The sequence below is a fragment of the Microchirus variegatus genome, assembly GCF_963457635.1.
Source record: "Microchirus variegatus genome assembly, chromosome: 1".
Lineage (NCBI taxonomy): Eukaryota > Metazoa > Chordata > Actinopteri > Pleuronectiformes > Soleidae > Microchirus > Microchirus variegatus.
This window is the reverse complement of record NC_139802.1, coordinates 13,793,762-13,805,363: the sequence shown is the minus strand read 5'-3', so window position 1 is coordinate 13,805,363 and position 11,602 is coordinate 13,793,762.

The following is an 11,602-nucleotide window of genomic DNA, read 5'->3' as shown; positions in this document are numbered from 1 at the left end:
CTTTACCAGAGAAGCCTTTAAAGCAATACATTTTGAAAATGGAGCCACTTGAAACTGACACGAATATAATCACTGACATAAGTTCATGCAGAACTGTCTTGTCTAAACTGATAACTTGACACAACTGTTATGTATCTGCTCTTGGTCTCTCTTGTCTGTCTCTACCTCACCTCTCTCTTGTCCTTTCTCTCCTCTGTCCCCCATTTTTCCTTTCACCCCAACCGGTCTAGGCAGATGTCCACGCATGTTTGAGTCTGGTTCTGTCAGAGATTTTCATGTTATAAGGGAGTTTTTGTCCCCCTCTCCACTGATGCCTAGTGTTTTCTCATTGTATGTATTGGGTTTCTCTGCTCTCTTTAGCAGGGGTTCTCCACGTTTTGATACCTGAGGGCCAATTTAGGAACCCAACATTGGACTGAGGGCCGCCAAAGGAAAAAAAACAAGAAAAAAAAACAGACAAAACACCAGTTTGTGTTATTTGTGTACAGTTTATTGTTGTAACTTCTGGGAGAAAAAGCTAAGCTTTTATTTATGCAAGTTATTTTTTTGTACAGTAAATAAGTTTTTATTTGTTTAGAATTAATAAATGTTAACTTTTGTCGTAAGTTTGCCGTTGTGTGATCACATTATCACATTATCTAATACAAACTCTATTGTTTTGATGCCATAATTTGCCTTAACACACTATGCATTGTATCAATTTTTGAATCGAGAATCGTTTGAATCGAGAATCGTTTGAATCGAGAATCGGAATCGAATCGAAACGTGAGCCACCCAAAGATTCACATCCCTACCATCCAGTAATGTCCAATAAAAAATTTAACAAGCTTAGTAGCTTCTGGATTCAAACTATCAACTGTAATTCATTGCGGGCCACCATTGGCGGACTTTGACAACCAATGCTCTATAGTATTGTAAAGCCTTTTGCCTTGAGATAATGTATGTTGTGATTTGATGCTGTACAAATACAATTGAATTGAAATGAATAAGTTTATTGCTCTTTACTCTTTTTAATCTTCCCTCTCGAAACCTTAACTGGATGTTATCAAGGTCTGCTTTGTTACTGTCGCCACACTGACTACAATTCACCTCACTGTATGTCATATATACTGTATGTATATACACACGCACAATGACCTGGATTCACAGATATCCGGCTTTAACTGTGTATCCAAAAATATTGCGTGCCATGCAAGAGATTCAAGAACTTTCATTAAAGCTGCATGATAAAATGCAATAAAATACATTTCTCTCAGCCCATAAAATTTTGATCATAGAGGTCAAAATGTGTAACAGATTACAGTACAGCAGTACTCCTACGCTGTGATGCGAGCACATGATGCTGATACAAACCCCTCTGACATCAAACATCCTCAAAATAAATCTGCTTTTCCATTTGTCTTTTTTTTTCTTTTTGTTGCAGCGGCTCACACAGAGGCGTGAGCAGAATGTCACAGCGCTGCTGATGTAGAAACACGGCGTCTCAACGTCATCAGAGAAAATACACACTCGCGCACCCACAGGTCTCTGAGGCATGCGAGGGAAATCTTAGCGGTGAGGTCACAACTGACCACAGGATGACTGAAAAAACACAGGCGCAAATACAAAAGTACAGAAAAACACACTGACACGCACACACACACTCACACACACACACATCAGCATCGAGGTCAGGGTGTACCACAACAATGGTGGAAGAGACGCTGGACGTCCACATACACACAGCCAGTTAAACACACGCATTAAATTTTATGTACAACAAACCTTCCTGACGCGGTGGATGGTGGTGAGGTCTGCAGCGTACGAGCGGGGTAAATGTGGGTGTTAAGAGTTGAACCGGCTGCATCTGCAATAGGATCTTTATGTGTATGTATAAATACACACACACACACACACACACACACACACACACACACACACACACACACACACACACACACACACACACACACACACACACACACACACACACACACACACACACACACACACACACACACACACACACACACACACACACACACAAGACAAAACTAGACTGTTTGACTCCTAACTGACCCCTGACCTCCTACCATAACTATTCAAATCATAGCCCTAAACTTAATCAGTTTCTCAAAAATGAACTTCTACCAGGAGCAAGTTATAGTATCCATGGACTACTGGTCCTGACAAGGTCAGTGTTTATGCCAGAAAAGCAGGGAAGTAACAAATATGCAAGTACACACACACACACACACACACACACACACACAAAAAAAATAAAACTTGAATTGTTGAATTACCTAATGTCCTTCTGGCCTGTCAACAATTTAGCTCCTTTCTAATTTAGTCTGCCAAAATGTATATAAGTCTTGCCACCTCAGACTAAACACTTTACCCCAGTGTTTACTTGGACTTAGCCTGGTCACAGTAGTTCCAAGCGTAAACATGAAACGTGTGATAAATAATTCCTGATTTAAATTCAGCTGTAGACAAACGTTGACGTCATGCCTTTTGTCATGCTTTTGCCGTCTTGTTTGCATACTATAGGCAAATAGCGGATCTCTTTACCGTCATAGACAAATATCGTTCTGATCCAGCGAAGTCGCTCTCATTTTCATAACTGATCTCAAAAAAACGAGCGAATGGAAAAGGGAACTGATAACTGTCGATGTGTTGATAGGGACCTGAGACAGTGAAAGGTGAAAGACGCAGAGATGTGTTTTTGAACTCGTGCAACAGAGCCGTATGCAAATGTGGTATAGTCATAATGTCAGAGAGAATGGATGATCATACTATGATAGAAGGTCTATTGCTTTTATTTATGTTTTACTGATCTAATAGTTTGGATTTGAAAGGGTATTAGCAACCTGGTTCTTGGGATCTGGAACCCTTTGATGGTTACTGTTGATTCTGAACCCCTTCATTTGTTCATAATAATGCTTGTGGAAGCTTTTGTTACAAGAATAAGTGCACATTTAATCATCTCTTATTTAGGCACAAAGCTCCAGTTGATTTACAAAAATGTTGCTCTGCTTCATGTTTTACCATCTTGTGTCTGTAACTAAAGTTTTCTCTGGGATTTTGTCCATGGAGGATTCTTTTTGCAGTTATTAAGGGTTTCATCCATCAATACCATAAATCCAAAAATCTATCCCCCATTCATCCCCCATTGATGCTGATCTCAGCTGATATTGGAGGAATAGTTGACCTATTGTCTCTATATCTGGCCCTGGGATGGAATGGCGAACTGTCAATAGAGGTACTTCACCTTTTGCCCTATGTCAAACTGAAATTGGCACCAGCGACCCTCATGTGAAGGATAAAGTGAGTGAGAGTCTTCAATTGACCAAACTCTACTCATCATGTTTTTGGACTGTGGTAGAAATCCAAAGAACGCATAGCAACTAGACTTGTGGAGAACCTGCAAACTCTAAATCCTTCAGTCGAACTAGTGACCTTTATAATGTGTGACCCGCAATTTCTCCTATACTAAGATATGTAAACTTGTATATTCAACTGTTTAACCAGTCTTTGTGTGAAATGATCTTGGAACATTGCAAGGTTGTGATAAAAGCTGCACTTAATGGTCACTTTCTTACTATGTTTTGACTGGATCTGTGAAACAGTGGACAAAAAAAATAAAAATAGCCACTTGATGCATTGTTTTAAGGTCAGTTAAGAGTAATCCAGTGGGGTAACCTTATAGCACAAAATGTTTTTAGAAACTCTCGCCACAAAGCTTTATGTTGCAGAGACAGAGAAGAAGCATGTTGTCTGACCTTCTCATATTCTTCTCTCCGCCTTGCTGTGGTCCACCTCAGAATTTTTGATTCAGAATATTTTATATCTCTTGCTGCCCGGTCTCCTTAAATGCAAATCACAGTGGACAAGTCTTTATTTAACTAACTGATGAAAAAAAGCCAAAACAGTATGGGGGCAAAGACACCCAAGGAAAATGTGGAGGTAAGTACATCAGTATGAAGGTGTAGGAGAAAGACCTGGTGAAGGAAGTAGCAGAAGAATGAACATGTGAGACAGACATGAAGGATTAGGTTACAGGAGACCTCGTGCCCCGTTTTAGAAGTCTTGCCAGTCAAAGCAGTGAGTCACTTGTGACCTTGAGAGAAGATAAAAACAGCAGAGGGATCCCTAGACTTCGACAGCAGCTCATGTGGTCACCTTGTTTTCTCTAGTGAGGTTTCTGAAAATGATTTAGAGGAAACTCTTCTGCTCTGATGGACTGTGTGGTGGTGTTCAGAGTGACGCATGCAACGGGACTCATTCTCAGGAGATACTTGTCTGGCAGAGACGTTTATGCTCAAGACCAGGTGAGTTTATTCAACAAGTTTAAAACGCAAACACTTTAATACTTGTATTATACACAAGTATTGTTTTATATTTTTGTCTTCAACGACCAATACAGACATTCGTATTTGAGCGTGGGTTTTTTAAAAAGCTGAAATAAATGTTACAAATATTACAAATAATGCTGAAACATAAAAAACTATAGAACTTAAATCACAAGGTGTGGCTATGTCGATGAGCCGGACATCATTGTCAAGTCACTCACTGGACTTGACCAAACACTAAAATCTATGTCATCAGTACATGTTTTTATGACAACACCATACCCATCCATCCATTGATTACCAGCCAGTGAACACAAGCCACGGATTCATGGATCCATGTCCATTCTTTGCTTCTTTTTCACCGACTCCACCATGATGAACGTCTAAAATAAGGCTATCACTGCTTTGATCTTATAGCCAGGTAAACACCCAATCTTCCCAGAACATCCCATTTAACCATCAGAGTGACTCCGAAGCTGTTAAATTAGGGTATAAATGCTCCATTCTTCCACTTTAAGTGACCTTGGATAGCCTGATACATTTTTCAATATGATTTGCAACTTGAAGACAGTGCTTCTGTCTAGAAACATCGTGGCTATATATATCATCCGGCAGCAAGTCTGACAAAACTGCTACCAGGAAAACTCCCACACAACAGAGTCCAGTTAACTGTTCACTACTGTTTGCTGTTCTCATGTGAACAACATCTTGAGTAGTGGCTTCCCAGTAAATGGTGCTTGCGGACCATATAATAAAATAAATGGATTCCCATTTCAGCATTTATCCTGTTTCCACTTAACCTTGACATTCCCTGCAGTGTCTTACTGACATGTATTCACATTCCCACCACTGTCTGACCAGCCAATAAAGGCTTTCTGCGAGTGCAATAAATTAAAAAGTGCAAGTGCCAGTGATGTGTCGTTCAAGAACGAATCTGATAAAAGAGTAGCTGATACAGAGAGGGAAATTAAAATGGGCTGAAGTTGATGCTGCTGAAACAACATATTTATTGTTTTAAATAGGAAATGTGATATTGACTTTGCTCCGGCCATTGTGAATTTCCCTGTGAACTAGACCGTGGACTATGCACCAATAGGAATTTAGGAGCAGCAATTTATGAGGTCGATAAAATCAGGTGTACTGTAACATTATGGGATACATTCATGTTTTAGAATGAATTAACTGGAGAAACTGATGGATTCTGTAAAATGAATCTTGAATAGACTCACGCCTGAATAAAAATGAGGAATTTTAAAGCATTTTAAACATTTCACTGACAGATGGGGAAAAGGAATGGTCTTGTCAACAGACAAGAGGCAGCAGGCTGCTTCCCTGTTTGTCTAATTCCTTTCATGAGTGGAGTGCTGAATGTGTGTGTTTGTGTCTAATGTTTGCCGTGCACATAGGAAAGAAGTTCTTACTCACCAGCCACAATCTACAGTGGCGCGAACCCAAGGTAAAGATGGCTTACTGTGCAACTACTGTACGAACACTGTCCGTTTACAAGGCTTCACCCCTGATGACCTCGGTCACACCCCCATAAAATAACCAGGGTTAAATTAAACCCGTACCATAGAGAAAGAGGAAGTAGATTTTGGCTCCATGCCTCTCTAATCGTGCACATGATTTTGGAATATTTCTCTTTAATTTCGAAACATTTAAATACTAAACACAGCCAAACCATATTTTCCCCAGGGTTGAAAAGTTACTGGTGTGTTAATATTTCTGGAGCCTTAAGAAAACTAGGTTTTTTTTTTTTATTGCTTTACTACTTTTTACTACTTTTAAAACAAGCAGTAAGTGGTGACATTTGAGACATATAAGAATGATTAAAACATTTGACAACAGAAGTACCACTACAAGACTACAACCATGGAGGCCTGGTGAGGCAAGGGATGTAGCCCCAGCATTAATTCAGTACAAAAGACAACTCTGTCGCATTTTTGTTCAGCTGCTAATCCGCTGGTCTTCTCTGTCCCAATAGTACAATACAAATGCCTGCCTTGTCAGCTAATCATCTGCCATTTCAAAATACAGTATGTTGTCTCTTTCTGCTTTAGTTTATTGTCACAGTTTCATGTGATCCATAATGTTTGTCCTTCACCAGTCTCATCAGGGCTCCAACCACCACCACCGCCACCATTCCCTGGTTGCCTGGGGATTTTCTGCTCAGAAGTAAATGCCCTCAGTTTCAGATTCTCTGAAGACATGCGTGCACTATTCTGCTTAATCTGTAATAGAATAAATTCATTTTATGAAAGCGGACCTAGACCGGAAGTTCCAATTAACGCTGTTTTTTAGTGTGTATCTGCGTCATTACCTTGTTTAAGAAGCCCTGAAGGTTCTAAACAAACAGTTCAGCTACTGCTGAGAACGTTGTGTTTTATTGTAATCTCGGGCTCAGCGAGATCTCTGAAAAAACCCGGTCCGGTTACGTAAACACCGGTTCTCCTGAACAGCAGATCCTCCTGCTCCGGGCACTAGTCTGGGCACATCAGGTTGCGTACATTGAACCGCAGAAGAAGAATAAGATCCATTGTGGAAGTGTTTCACGAGCGACAGTGTCTTCTGACTCTGTGTCTGACTCCGGGTCAAAGTCATAAAAGGGACTGCGGCGGGGAGTCATGACAAAACTATTTTTAAACACTGTTAAAACAATGTTTAGATAATGAGTAGCAGTGCATCCACCGTTCCAGAGGGGGGAGCTGCGCTTCTGAGAGCTGGTGTGCTGAATGTACTGGCCAATCACAAGACTCTGTCTTCTGGGGGTGAAAGTTGAGTCTGAAATATTGCGGCTGGGCAACAGCGTCAGAAAAGAGGATTTCTATCAGCTCTTTTACAGCAACTAGGAGGTTTTTGACCATAAAAACAAGTTAATGTATGTAAGTAGACCTCCATAACTAACATATATGTGCAACAGGACCACTCTATGTGAGCTTTAACTGTTCTCTCTTTGATTGGGCTATTTTCAGGCAGTCTAAATTCTTTGCTTAGTCTCACTTGCTTTGGATGTACTGTACACATAAAGCAACTAATTTCTTCATTTTCTTATCAAACTTGGCAGGTGACTTACTGAAGGCACCAGTATGTGCAATGCCAACATTCACATTGTTTGGACAAGACATGAGCGAGATATTGGTAGATATTTGACGGATGTATTGGTTAAAAGAGCCGCTTCTGACCTACTGCACCTCTTACAGTGCCTCCTTTATTTGACAACTTAAAATATGACAAGATGATGTCCATTCCATTATCCATTATTGCTGTTGCTCGACGAGTCCATGGTCATCCTTGTTGTTGGTCTCGCAGATGTCATTGCGCATATAGAGCCGACCACCACTGCTCTACATCACTGGCGGCCCAGTGCCAGTGCCTTCTGGGTCCTCCAGGGTGATGTTAAACATCTGGATGTCTTCTTTAATCATGTCTGTCCATCTGATGCGGGGCCTGCTGCAGGGCCTCCTCCAGTTGCGTCGAACGTCAATAAGGCTCAGGTGAAATGTTCTCGTGGAAGGTGGAGGACGTGGCCGCACCAGCGGATGTGTCGGTGAGCTATGAGGTTGGAAGGTACGGGCTGGTAAATGAGCCGCCAGCGATCGAGAGCAGTGGCAGTCAGCTCTTTTTTGGAGACACGATGGTACCGTCTAACATTTCCAATGGTCCTCAGAGCTCTGCTGTCGAAGCCCTTGATCCTCTTTGCCAGGGTTTTTGTGAGGGGCCACATTTCCGCTCCATACTAGACGATGTCCTGAAAGTCATTTGATTCTAAATGGGATGTAAATGACAATCCAGCTGTAGCAATAGTTTGGTCTGCACCAATGTCGCACACTGACCAAGCGACTGACAAACATTTCCAGCATTCGAGTCCAAAAGTGATGGCACTCCGAAGAAATGTGCACTTATTAAAAAAAAAAACCCAATTTGCAGACTTGGTTTCTCTCTCTCTGAGTTATTTTTGCTATACTGTATTTTATTTTACTACAAAGAACTACTGTCCTCCCATTATTTGACATATAACGTGCATGATTCAAAAATGACATAATCGAGATTTGACAACGGGGTTTCCACTTGAGCTGTACATTTTCGCTTTGTTGTCTTTTTCCGTCATTATCTCTGTGAGTATTTTCCTCTGGGCTATTCTCCTGCAGTCTCTGGTTACCTTGGAAAAGATGACAAACAAGTCAGCAGCCTCTGAAACAGCAGCACGGTTTCCTGCTCTCTCAACAGGATGCCACTGGATTGTGGGCTACTAGGCTTTCCCAGCACTGAGAAGTTCATTCATTCATTTATTCATTCATTCATTCATTCATTCATTCATTCATTCATGTTCTACCACTTTATCCTCCATATGAGGGTCGTGGATGAGCTGGAGCAGAGTGAAATGTGGGGGTACCCCCAGGACAGGTTGCCAGTCTGTCTGCAAGCAACGGTATATTGGGGAGTGTGTGTGTGTGTGTGTCAGACAAGATAAGTGTGGCTGACTTTTTTGACAGTTGTTTTTGTACAGCCTCAGAAACATAGAGCACAGCATAAAGGTCAGTGTTTTGAGTGTGGCCAGTGAAGGGAGTATTCCTGCATTCCTAGGCATCTCTATGGAATCTCTGAATAGTGTGAAAATAGTATAAAGACACTAAGTTTTTCTTAAACGATAATTAATATTTGCATACAGTTAGTCTGCAGGATGGTGTGGTCGTGAAACAGTGCTGTTACCTAAAACGATATTTTGGCAGATATATCAAATCAGAAGCCAGAAAAACACAATGTCTCTGGAAATGGAATTGATTGCTCTCCATTATGTAAGATTGGAACTATGAATGTAACACATTCAGAAACTAATTCCAAATGGGGGGCGAAACTGGAAAAAACATGAGAAATTTAAATGGAAAAACAAGAACAAGACCACAACAATACATGCACAGTTTCGTTTAAGCGAGTCATGCAACTAATAAAAAGAAGTGGAAAATTTGATGACTTTAAAGTAATCCTGATGACCTCACATCACTGCTGAAGCGGCTCTGACTACACAAAGTGAATTCTAAAGTTACGCACTAACAAAAACGACAAAAATAATTTGAAGGATTGTTAAGACATTTGGGAAACTAAAATCAATGTTGCTCTCTGGGTTTATTATTCAGTTTTATACTGGCCATGATGCAGCTATACACAGTAAACACGACCATCAACAACAATAAAACACATAACGTCATGGTTTTAATGGTAAAGCTGATACTTTCATGTAATATCTGCCTTTAGGTGTTGTTTATAACATAGTGATATTTACAATCAGAAATTCTAGTAATACTCTCACTTAGTTCCAAAAAAGCAACAATAGAGGGTTGTTTACAGCCTGTGTGATTGTCTGATGGCTTGCCTTGTTGGACCCTTCCAGCAATGCCGTCACCTTCCCCAAATCTCCGTTGTTAAAGTTGTGAGTAAAACATTATCAAAACCATTTGGCAAGTGAAACCCAGGTCGTAAAGAAAGAAGTTCTTAAATGATGTGGCCTTCCTAATCCCATTTACTTATTGCTACCAGTAGGAGACTCAAGGACTCACACAGGACTTCCAGTCAAGCTCTCGCCTTCATTTGAAACCATGTTTTTTTATTTGTGTTGAACTAAACGTTCTTATGCCCAGGCAAAGCTTATGGTAATGATGACCCACAGCAGTGTGAAGGTAGAACACTGCTAGATTGTACTGAAATGCTCATCCACATGGACAGACCGAGACAGTGTCAGTGTGGGTTTAGTACACTGCAGCTTAAACAGGAGACTCCAAATTACATGTAGCTGTAAATGTGCGAGTGTTAATGTTTGTATGTTTAGAGCACCGTACAACGCTTACCCTGGGATTAGCTCCAGCCCCCTCTGCGACCCTCAAAGGATCAGCAGTATAGCTAATGGAAGGATGGAAATTGCCAAGGAGTGAGACCCAAATCCTCTGATGGTTCACTGCCAGTAAAAGGGAGTTAAAACTATATTTGGCTGGGGTCTGAATGACTGGAAATGGCACAGAGGAAACCGTTGAATGTCTCTGGAGAGAAAAAGTGATAGGTGCAGAGATGGAAAAATGCCACAAAAAATTGGAGGAGAAAAACAGATAAAAGAAAAATGAATCCGATATATGAAAGACGACAGATGAAAATAAAAGAGCTTAATGCAGACAGGGGAATAAATACATATCAATGAATATGGTCCTTTGGGCCTTCACCACACAGTGCCATATTTGTTTAACAGGGGTTGTCAGGAGGAGAATTTTGTCAAGCTTCACCCCCGTGCAATCCAACGGAGCTTTTCTTTTCAACAAGGTCTCCCTCTCTGACCACAGCAGTGGTCTGCTGACGGTCACACTGCGGCCAAACTCTCGGTCTGCTTGACTTTCTTGGAAGCGTCATTACAACCACATGAAGGGAAAGAGGGAATACCATATCATTCTGTTAAAAAAAAGGGGAGGACCTGTAAGCCATGTGTGCAGGACAGGCAGGCGGGAAACACACACACACTTGCGTACGCACAAAACCTGAGCGGACAAATGACCTCTGGCACTGGCAGAAAGAGGTGGGATGTAATCAGCATCAGAGCAGCTGTCTTCCAGGAAAGTATCACCACTATGCATTAATGCATGTGTCATAGCACAAAGAATCAAAGGAAAAGGGCATGTACACAAAGTGTGAGTTGATTGTTTTTGAATCTATCATTATCGAACTTTTCAGATGTGCAATCCACCTTAAGAAAGAAGTGACTCACATCAGCCTTCAGGAAAGTGTTTTGACCCTAGGAGACAAGTACACTGGACCCATTCAAAGTAGGTGATTCAAAACAGCAGAGGAAAGTTGATAATCTGTTTATTTTAAGTTGTTATACATGATGTTTCCAATTAAAATACTGCAAGAGTATGATTTTGTCAAATTCTATGTCCACAATGAAAAGGCGGACTTCCTCATAGTAAATAAAATCACGTTAAAAGCAAGATATGGGCCAGAGAGACTGTGCTTTAAATCAGCTTCTATACGATTACTGTAACCAATTCAATAAATCCTTTGGGCTGCATTAATAATTGCAGGCTGTTTTGTGTTTTTAAGTGAAAGAGTGGCATAATGTGAGAGTTGTAATGGCTGCAATTTTCAAGCAGCAGAAAGCTGCTTTTTCATGGTGTTTGGTCTCAAGATTTCCAGTCCAAATTGTATTTATTTATTTATTTAGTGACCCGTGTGTCTGATTGTTTATTACATGCTTGATACTAAAAACGATTGGAAACACATTTCTGACTAAC